This window comes from Miscanthus floridulus, chromosome 1, assembly GCF_019320115.1.
Source record: "Miscanthus floridulus cultivar M001 chromosome 1, ASM1932011v1, whole genome shotgun sequence".
Classification (NCBI taxonomy): Eukaryota; Viridiplantae; Streptophyta; class Magnoliopsida; order Poales; family Poaceae; genus Miscanthus; species Miscanthus floridulus.
Window position 1 is genome coordinate 55,912,989 of NC_089580.1, and position 9,916 is coordinate 55,922,904.

The 9,916-nt window shown below is 46.4% G+C and overlaps 1 pseudogene; it reads left to right on the forward strand.

Moving 5' to 3' along the window:
- The first annotated feature begins 7,492 nt into the window (after positions 1 to 7,492).
- Positions 7,493 to 8,181, forward strand: LOC136484397 (uncharacterized; annotated as a pseudogene).
- The last annotated feature ends 1,735 nt before the right edge of the window (positions 8,182 to 9,916 follow it).

Here is a 9,916-nt window from a genome sequence, read left to right on the forward strand (position 1 = left end):
TTAGAAATTGGAATTTGGGGCTACCGTAACACGCGTTTTATTTGCAATTAGTGTTCATTGTAATTCTCAAAACGTTCGCTCGATTTCCACCGAACTGTGCATTAGTTTTTTTTTCATTACATAAGCTCATGCACGGGCTGCAAATTCATGTTAAGGTCGTGCACTTTTGAAATTGGGATGGAACTAACAGCGTCAGTTGCCAAGCAAAATTGCTATGCAGTGCAACATTATCAACATGCACCGGTTATTTGCTAGTGCGATGACTGCGTAATACTCTCTCCGTCCAAAATACATACGTTTTAGCTTAATCTACTCTATTTGCATTTTTTTTAGACCAGACACATACGCTCTGAGCGTACACACCCCCTATGAACCTATGAACACCTCAAAAAAAAATTTGGCCGTTACAGAAGTGGGCTAAAACATAATCCATAGTATAGTACTAATGGGCTTTTAATAAGGGATGGCTTGAAAGCCCTTGATTGGAGATGAAACATGCAACATTAATTAGTATCATATCACTAGTTGACGCTGAGATAGAGAGTTCTCCTCCCTATATAAATGTACCAACACCCATGGAAAAAGATAACTCTCGGTCCTTCCCAGCATGAGTTGCTAAGTGTATGACAAAAATTATGTATCGAAAAAAGACGAAACGTTTGTCATTCAGAATGAAGTATATCAAGGCGAATAAGCTTATATATTACATGAAGTGCCACTCAGCGAACACTGTTTCACACAGCAACAGTCCCAAGGAAATAGAGGCACTAACCCGCGCCTCCATCACGCCGAGCAGTACTAGATAGGTCTGAGTTGACAACGGCCGCCTTGCTCAGTGTCCAACCTGTTAGACTTAGTCATGTTCCAGGTTCAATGAACCATTGTAAACCATGTACTTGGTCATAGATGGTAGTTAGAGTTGATAGGTTGAGATTTGTTGTAATTCCGTGAATCATGGACTTGCCACCACGGGGGCTGTTCCCGTGTCTATAACACGTAACCAAGAGAGACCCAAGGGGTCATCTTGTTCCCTCACTTTTACATGGTATCAGACGCCTCCAACCTCCTCGCGGAGTAGATCGATCCATGGCGACACCGTCTGACGCCGCCGCCGCTTTCTCCTTTGGTTTTCTTCCTTCGGTGATGGAGAAGTTAACCCGGGGGAACTACACGATGTGGAAAGCCCAGGTTGTAGCCACCCTCCAGGGCGCCCAGCTTTGGTCCTTCACCAAACCCACCTCCCAACCCCCGTCAGAATTCCTGGCTGACGACGCCGGCAGCACCGCCGCCGGCAAGAAGGCTGCACCGGTACCCAATCCGGATCACGAGAAGTGGTTCGCTAAGGACAGCCAAGTCCGCAGCTACCTCTTCTCCTCCTTGTCCAAGGATGTCTTCTCCTAGGTGGCCGACAAGACCACTGCGGCGGAGCTCTGGGCCGCGATCCAGAATCTGCAAGCGTCCCAGTCTCGCGCACGCATCATGTCCACCAGGATGGCCCTCTCCACCGCACAGAAGGGCTCGTCCATGGTGGCAGAGTTCTTCACCAAGATGAAGGGCCTCGCTGACGAGATGGCGTCAGCAGGCAAGAAGCTCGACGACGATGAAGTCGCCTCCTACATCCTCATGGGGCTTGGGGAGGGCTTCGACTCGGTTGTAACTGGCGTGTCCAATCGTGCTGAACCCATAACTCTTCAGGAGCTGCAGGCTCAACTCGTGAGCCATGAACAACGCCGGGAGATCCGCGATGGTGGCTCGCACTCCTCTGCCAACATCGCCGCGAAGGGCGGCCGTGGTGGCGGTCCTTCCTCCAACAACAACCGTGGTGGAGGTCGCCGCGGCGGTGGCGGCCGGGGCGGATATGGACGTGGTCGCAATGGCGGCCGTGGACGCGGCGAACGTGGCCGCAACTTTCTTCATGGTGTGTTCTGTCAAATCTGTGGCATTGAGGGCCATGGAGCGGATCGCTGTTTCAAGCGGTTTGATGCCTCGGTCACGGGTCCCCCCCAGAAGAGCGTCTCTTCAGCAACTACTTCGTCCTATGGTGTGGACACCAATTGGTACGTGGACTCCAGCACCATGGACCATATCACTGGTGAACTCAAGAAGCTCACCGTGAGGGACCGGTACTACGGCAATGATCAAGTCCATGCTGCCAATGGTTCAGGTATGGCAATCAATCATGTTGGTCATAGTGTTTTGCAAACCCCCACACACAATTTAAATCTGAATCACATTCTTCATGTTCCTCACTCTAGCAAAAATTTACTTTCTGTTAATCGTCTTGCACGAGATAACAATGCCTTTCTTGAGTTTCACCCCGATCACTTTGCTATTAAGGAACAGGACACGAGGAAAACACTTCTCAGAGGTCCATGTGAGGGCAGCCTCTATCCTTTGAAGACCATCCAGAATAAAGAAGTCCTTGGTGCTTTCAAACCTACTGCATCCTTGTGGCATCATAGGCTAGGTCATGCCTCATCGCATGTTGTCGAGCAGATTCTTAGCCGCCACAATTTACCTTTTGTCAAACATTCTAGTCATAATGTAGTGTGTGATGCTTGTCAAAAAGGGAAAAGTCACCAATTGCCCTATCCCAAGTCATCTAGTGTTTCCTCGAGTCCATTTGAACTTGTGTTTTCTGATGTTTGGGGACCGGCGCCTACCTCTGTTGGCCGGCATAATTACTATGTCAGTTTCATAGATGATTTCACCAAGTTTACTTGGATTTATCTTTTGCGATATAAATCTGAAGTTTTTCAGTGTTTTAAAGACTTCCAAAGTGTGGTTGAACGACAATTTGATCGCACAATTATTGATGTACAATCTGATTGGGGTGGGGAGTATCAAACACTAAATACCTTTTTCAAGCGTCTTGGGATCTCCCATCGTGTTTCATGTCCTCACTCTCATCAGCAAAATGGTGCTGCAGAGCGCAAACATCGACACATTGTCGAAGTCGGGCTCTCCCTCTTAGCACATGCATCTATGCCACTAAAATATTGGGACGAGTCCTTCCTCACCGCTGTGTTTCTGATCAATAGGCTGCCGTCCAAAATTATCAACAACACTACACCCTATGAACGCCTTCATGGCTCTCCACCAGACTACACTTTCCTTCGCTCTTTTGGATGTGCTGTTTGGCCTAATCTTAGGCCCTTTAACTCCAGAAAGCTTCAATTTAGATCTAAACGTTGTGTGTTTCTTGGCTATAGTAACTTGCATAAGGGTTTCAAATGCTTAGATCTCTCCGAAGGACGTGTCTATATCTCCAGGGATGTTGTTTTTTATGAACACATTTTTCCTTTCTCTGAGATGCATCCAAATGCCGGGGCTCGTCTTCGTGTGGAGCTCTCCCTCTTGTTGGACATCCTTAAAAATCTGGATTCTTCTTTTGGGGATGCAACACTTCATGACCAAACATCGGTTGATTGCTCGTCTACTAATGCTATGCCAAGTTCTAGTGGTGATCCCAACTCTGCAGGTTCAAATTTGGACGAAAATGATGCTCAAATCGGCCTAAACAGGCCATCCTTCATGCTCCCGGTACCAAACGATGAAAATGGCGCGGGTGTCGAGATTGATCCGCCCTTGCCTTCTGCCGAAACCTACGACGCCAGCATCCTCGGGATCGGCATTGCCTGCCATCGGCTCCCCGCTCCTGTCGGATGTGAACGCAGAGTCAATCAACAGCTCGGGATCGTCTACACCGCCCTCAGCTGCTTCCTCCATGTCGGGCTCCGGTGCGGCTTCACAGCCAGATCCGGCTACTGGGGGTGGTGGACCCACGCAATCTTCAGCTTGGATCTGCTACGAGCGGTGCGCCTGTTGACTCCGGTGTGGTGGTTTCTCCACCGCAAGCAAATCCAGTCTCTGCTCCAGCTCTAGAACCTCAATGCCCTACCACACGGCTTCAACGAGGTATCTCCAAACCAAAAATACATACCGATGGCACGGTTCGTTGGGGAATGGCTGGTGTGGTTGGTGTAGACACGGAGGAGCCGTCTACCGTGCAAGAGGCACTCAGTGATCAAAGGTGGGTTGCCGCCATGAACAATGAATATTCTGCGCTGATGAGTAACAAGACTTGGCACTTGGTACCTTTACCAAAAGGCAAGAACATAATAGGGTGTAAATGGGTGTACAAAATCAAGAGAAAGGCAGATGGCTCTATAGATCGGTACAAAGCCCGATTAGTAGCCAAAGGGTACAAGCAACACTATGGCATTGATTATGAAGATACCTTCAGTCCAGTAGTGAAAGCTGCAACCATCAGACTTGTGTTGTCTCTAGCTGTTTCCAAGGGATGGTCTCTTCGTCAACTTGATGTTCAGAATGCATTTTTGCATGGTCTCCTAGAAGAAGAAGTGTTTATGCATCAACCTCCAGGCTACAAGGACAGTCAACATCCCACATATGTGTGCAAGCTCGACAAGGCAATATATGGGTTAAAGTAAGCGCCGAGGGCCTGGTATGCAAGGTTGTGCAGCAAGCTTGTTAAACTTGAGTTTACTCCATCCAAAGGAGACACGTCATTGTTTTTCTACAACAAGAATGGTTACACTATTTTTGTGCTCATCTATGTTGATGATATGATTGTCGCAAGTTCATCTGATGCAGCTACCAATGCTCTTCTCAAAGATTTAGAAAAAGATTTTGCCTTGAAGGATCTTGGCAATCTACACTACTTTCTTGGGATAGAGGTGAAGAGACTTGATGATGGGCTGGTGATGTCACAAACACGGTATGCCACTGATGTTTTGAAACGGGCCAGAATGGACAAGAGCAAGGCGGTTGATACACCACTTGCGGTCTCGGAGAAGCTTAGTGCAACAGAGGGCACAAGTCTAGGATCTGATGATTCCACGAGGTACAGAAGTCTCGTTGGAGCCTTGCAGTATCTTACACTTACAAGATCAGACATTTCCTATGCTGTGAACAAGGTATGTCAATATTTGCATGCACCTACCACACTACATTGGTCAGCAGTGAAAAGAATTCTTCGGTATGTCAAAGGGACTTTGCATCTGGGCTTGAAAATTAGGAAGTCAAACTCTATGTTAGTAAGTGCATTTTCTGATGCGGATTGGGCAGGATGTGTCGATGACAGGAGACCCACGAGGGGATTCGCCGTGTTCTTAGGGCCGAATTTGATCTCCTGAAGTGCCAAGAAGCAACCCACGGTTTCACAGGTCGAGCACTGAGGCAGAATACAAAGCCTTGGCTAATGCAATGGCAGAACTTATGTGGATTCAAAAAATGCTTAGTGAACTTAAGGTTCCTCATCAACCGGTTGCAAGATTATGGTGTGACAATATTGGTGCTCAGTACTTGTCTGCTAATCCTGTGTTTCATACGAGAACAAAACATATTGAGATAGACTTCCATTTTGTTCGAGAACGAGTGGCTCAAAAGTTACTTGATATCAGGTATATTCATACCAATGATCAACTTGCCGATGGATTCACAAAACCACTTGTTGTATCAAAGATGAAGAGTTTTAGAGACAATCTCAACCTTGTTAGTGGCTGAGATTGAGGAGGGGTGTTAGACTTAGTCATGTTCCAGGTTCAATGAACCATTGTAAACCATGTACTTGGTCATAGATGGTAGTTAGAGTTGATAGGTTGAGATTTGTTGTAATTCCGTGAATCATGGACTTGCCACCACGGGGGTTGTTCCCGTGTCTATACACGTAACCAAGAGAGACCCAAGGGGTCATCTTGTTCCCTCACTTTTACACAACCAACCTGTTGCCAAAGTCCTCATCTGTCTGGAGAGTGCTTACTGAATGTCTGTTCTCTCATTATCACTGTGTAGCCTTACCGAGCGAGCATATCAAGCATGCTGCTTGTTTGTAATTTCTTGCCTATCTTGGGCCTTGACGCCTTGTGCACTCCAGTTTTTCCTTGCATGCTTGAGAGAGCCAAATCAGGGCAGGCCAGGCAAGGTCTAGGGCTCCAGGCAGGCCAGGTACATGAACAGCTACCGCAATCTTTCTCAACCAGAGCCAGCCAGGGCAGGTACATGAACATCTGCCGCAATCTTCCTCAACCCCAACCGAGAATTTGCCTCATGGTAACATGTTCCTAGTGCATACGAAACGAGTGATGAGAGCGCCTCCCTGAAGCTACGCTGCTTATTCCCCAGCAGATAATACCACATCTCAGAAACACTCGTATGGCAGGCAATGTTTACAAATTAGTACACAGCTCATACATCATCACAGTTCACAAATCACAAAGAACAAGAATTACACTAGTGAAAAAAGAGGCAGCATCGCCACAAAATATCGTCCATCCCTTTCTGCTGAAACCCTACGCTGTACTGGTAATGCAACAGTCCTATAGTCTTATTCACACTTTGCAAACACAACAAACTGATCAAGGACACAGCACTGGTGTGTTGTCCCTATAATAGGGGGTAATGAGTATAAGTGGCCGGCATCAGGGACCTCCAAACACACCCGGGGGTGGAGGTGGACACTATGTTCTGGAGCAAGTACAATGTATTCTATCGGACGAGAAAAAGGCAAAAGCAAGAGGTGCGCAACAAGCTGCTGTTTGAGATAGGCTTTGGCTTTACATCTGGATAAATAGCACCCACCCAGCACCTTCTGCTCATCAACCACAAATGTACATCTCTGGAGCTGAGTGTCAGCTAGGCTGTTCTGACTTCTGAATATAACTACTGAATGTGGATGCGGACAAAATTCCACGGTTCGCCGCTTGTACAGGTGCAAGATTCTGGGCTGACCTCAGAGCTGCGGACAGTCCGCAGAGTAGTGTATTTACAGGGTTTTTCACTGGCCGGCCCATCAATTGTCATCCAATCTAATCCCTCTATATATGTCTAAGAGGGAGAAAGAAATTTCCGCCTCTTCTAGAAACTAATCTTAGGGCTTGAGTTCATCCTCCACGTGTCAATAAACCTAATCCAATCCGATATAATAACCCTACCATACCCTTACACCCTATGTATTCCATATGTGACCCCGACTCATGATCCGTGCTCATATGGGTTAGATTAGAACTTGCGTGCAACGATAGTACGAAGTACAATTACAATTCCAAGACGTATCGGGTGGTTCCCAGCATATTTGCTAGTTCAGAATAAATCTTAACCCTCGCTCCGGGGCTGAGGGAGTAGTACATGCATTACACCGGAAATGGAACTTATTAATTAACGTGATGTAGCTCACATTTGATAAGTATAACAAATTCAGCCATTTATCAGCTGTATGTGTATTCTTATAGCAGTCAATAATCGGTGGTGATACGTACTCATATCTTGCAAAAAAAAAGGCCTGCCGTGATACGCGCGTCCTAATTAGCCAGCCAATTAATTGATACTACTACATATAATTATTAGTTGACAGTCGGATCATATATATTTGTATGTATATGCATACTAGTATATGTTATATACGAGTGAACAGTACCCCCACGTCGTGTCACGTGTACTTGCCCCACCCCCGGTCCCCACCAATGCCACCATGCCTTCGCCGCGCCGCTTTCCAATCCTCCTTGGCGGACCGAACGCCACAGGGCCGCCCAGCCAGACGACATCGTTGTCGCCGCCTCGCCTCCCAGATTCCCAGCGCGCCGGAGCAGAGGATCAACAGAGATCGCATGGCGCGCGTCGTCGTCGACTTCGTCCTCGTGGCCACGCTCACCGGTAAGCCCGTCGTGCGAGAGCTCGCCAGTGCCGTCTCGCGTGGCGCGGCATGCATGCATGCACTCACCCACTCATCCGATCGATCCGAGTATCTGATCCGCGCGTGCTGGCTTTGCATGCAGCGGTCCTCCTCCTCGCGGCGGCGCCTCCTCCTCCGGCGAGGGCGGCGTGGGTGGACTCGGACTACCCGTCGAGCGTGCCGTGCAGGGGTGACCATCCCCGTGGAGCAGTGCGACCCGGCGGTCGCCGCGGCGAACGCCGCGTGCCGGGACATGTGCCACTACGGAGGGCGGCGAGGCGGGCGGTGCGTGTCCCCTGGGCGGCTCGCGCTAGTGCAGGGATGTCATTGCAGGTGCTAGCTCGCCGACCGCCACCGGGCGGCGGCGGCCGGGGGACGCAATGTCCTTCCTGTGGGCTGTGGGAATAACAAGCCTGCATCTGCATGCATGACGGTGTGCAGATAGCAGTGACCTAATCGTATCTATAGCAATGTTTGTTGATGTTGTGCTACAGCACGCAATGTGTTTTGTTCTGCGCATTCAGTTGTTCTTTTCTTTAGCAAAAATTGCATGTTCCGGCTGCTGCCAGTGCCAAGCAGTATCAACATGCACCGGTTATTTGCTAGTGCGATGACTGCGTAATACTCTCTCCGTCCAAAATACATACGTTTTAGCTTAATCTACTATATTCAGCGGCGGACCCAGAAAATATTTCAGGGGGCTGAACAACACTGCTGTTCGATCTTAAGTCTCAGCCCTCCTACACTATAGAACATTGCCCTAAAAATTTATAGGGGTTCCACTGCTGCGATATAGGTAGGAGGGCTTAAGCCCCCCCGCCCCACCGCTGTGTCCGCTCCTGACTATATTTGCATATTTTTTTTAGACTAGACACATACGCTCTAAGCTGTACACACCCTCTATGAACCTATGAACACCTCACAAAAAAATTGACCATTACAGAAGTGGGCTAAAACATAATCCATTAGTATAGTACTAATGAGCTTTTAATAAGGGACCGCTTTAAAGCTCATGATTGAAGATGAAACATGCAACATTAATTAGTATCATATCGCTAGTTGACTGTTAAGATAGAGAGTTATCCTCCCAGTTATAAATGTACCAACACCCATGGAAAAAGATAACTCTCGGTCCTTCCCAGCATGAGTTGATAAGTGTATGACAAAAAATATGTATCGAAAAAAGACGAAACGTTTATCATTCAGAATGAAGTATATCAAGGCGAATAAGCACTAGTAGAGAAACAGGTTGTACTCCCAGGTTCTCAACCCCCTTCAGTCCCGGTTTTGGAACCGGGAGAACGAATCCTGGACTAAAGGGCCCCACCTTTAGTCTCGGTTTCGCGTCAGGGACTAAAGAGGCCTCCTGGCCTGGCCACGTGGGCCGGCCCTTTAGTCTCGGTTGGTATTACCAACCGGGACTAAAGGTTTTCTTTTTTTCATTTTTTTGTTTCTATTTTCAATTGATGATTTGTTTTGGTTTTCGAATAGGTTTTCGAATACGCATTCTACGCTGCTAATAATATACGTATTCTACACGTTTATAATGTTTGAACATTTTGTACAAACTAAAGTATGAAACTAACGTATATATTACATGCATATATATATATTATACGTTATTTTATGTACATATAATATGTATATATATATTACAAATAAAGCTTGCATTGTATATTCTATCATATTCTTAGCATAACAAATTCACTCCATCTGGTTTGGCTTCCATGTTTTGTTCACGTCATTGTAGAACTCGTCGGCGGGGTTTAGGACCTGGTCATTAAGAAATTGTACTATGGTCTCTTGAATTGCTTTCAGTTGGTCACGCCGTATGACTTTTTCCTTCAACCATAGAGTCTTCAATAAAAGTTAAAGGAAAAGTATTAATATATATAAATATGTGTTGGTCACGTGATTACTTATATATATGAGCAATAAAAGAAATTATGAATATATGAATATATTTATATAACGTACTTTGAGGTTCTCTTCAGGAGTTCTTTTTTAGTACGCCATGATGAACTCGCAAACATAGGTATCCTGCAGTAGTTGTTCCCCTGTTCTTGCCTCAGATCCCACTTTTACGAGAAAAAAGATCCGGTGAATTGAAAGCATGCATGGTGTTAATTGAATTATATATATATATATATATATATATATATATATATATATATATATATATATATATATATATATATATATATATATATATATATATAATGT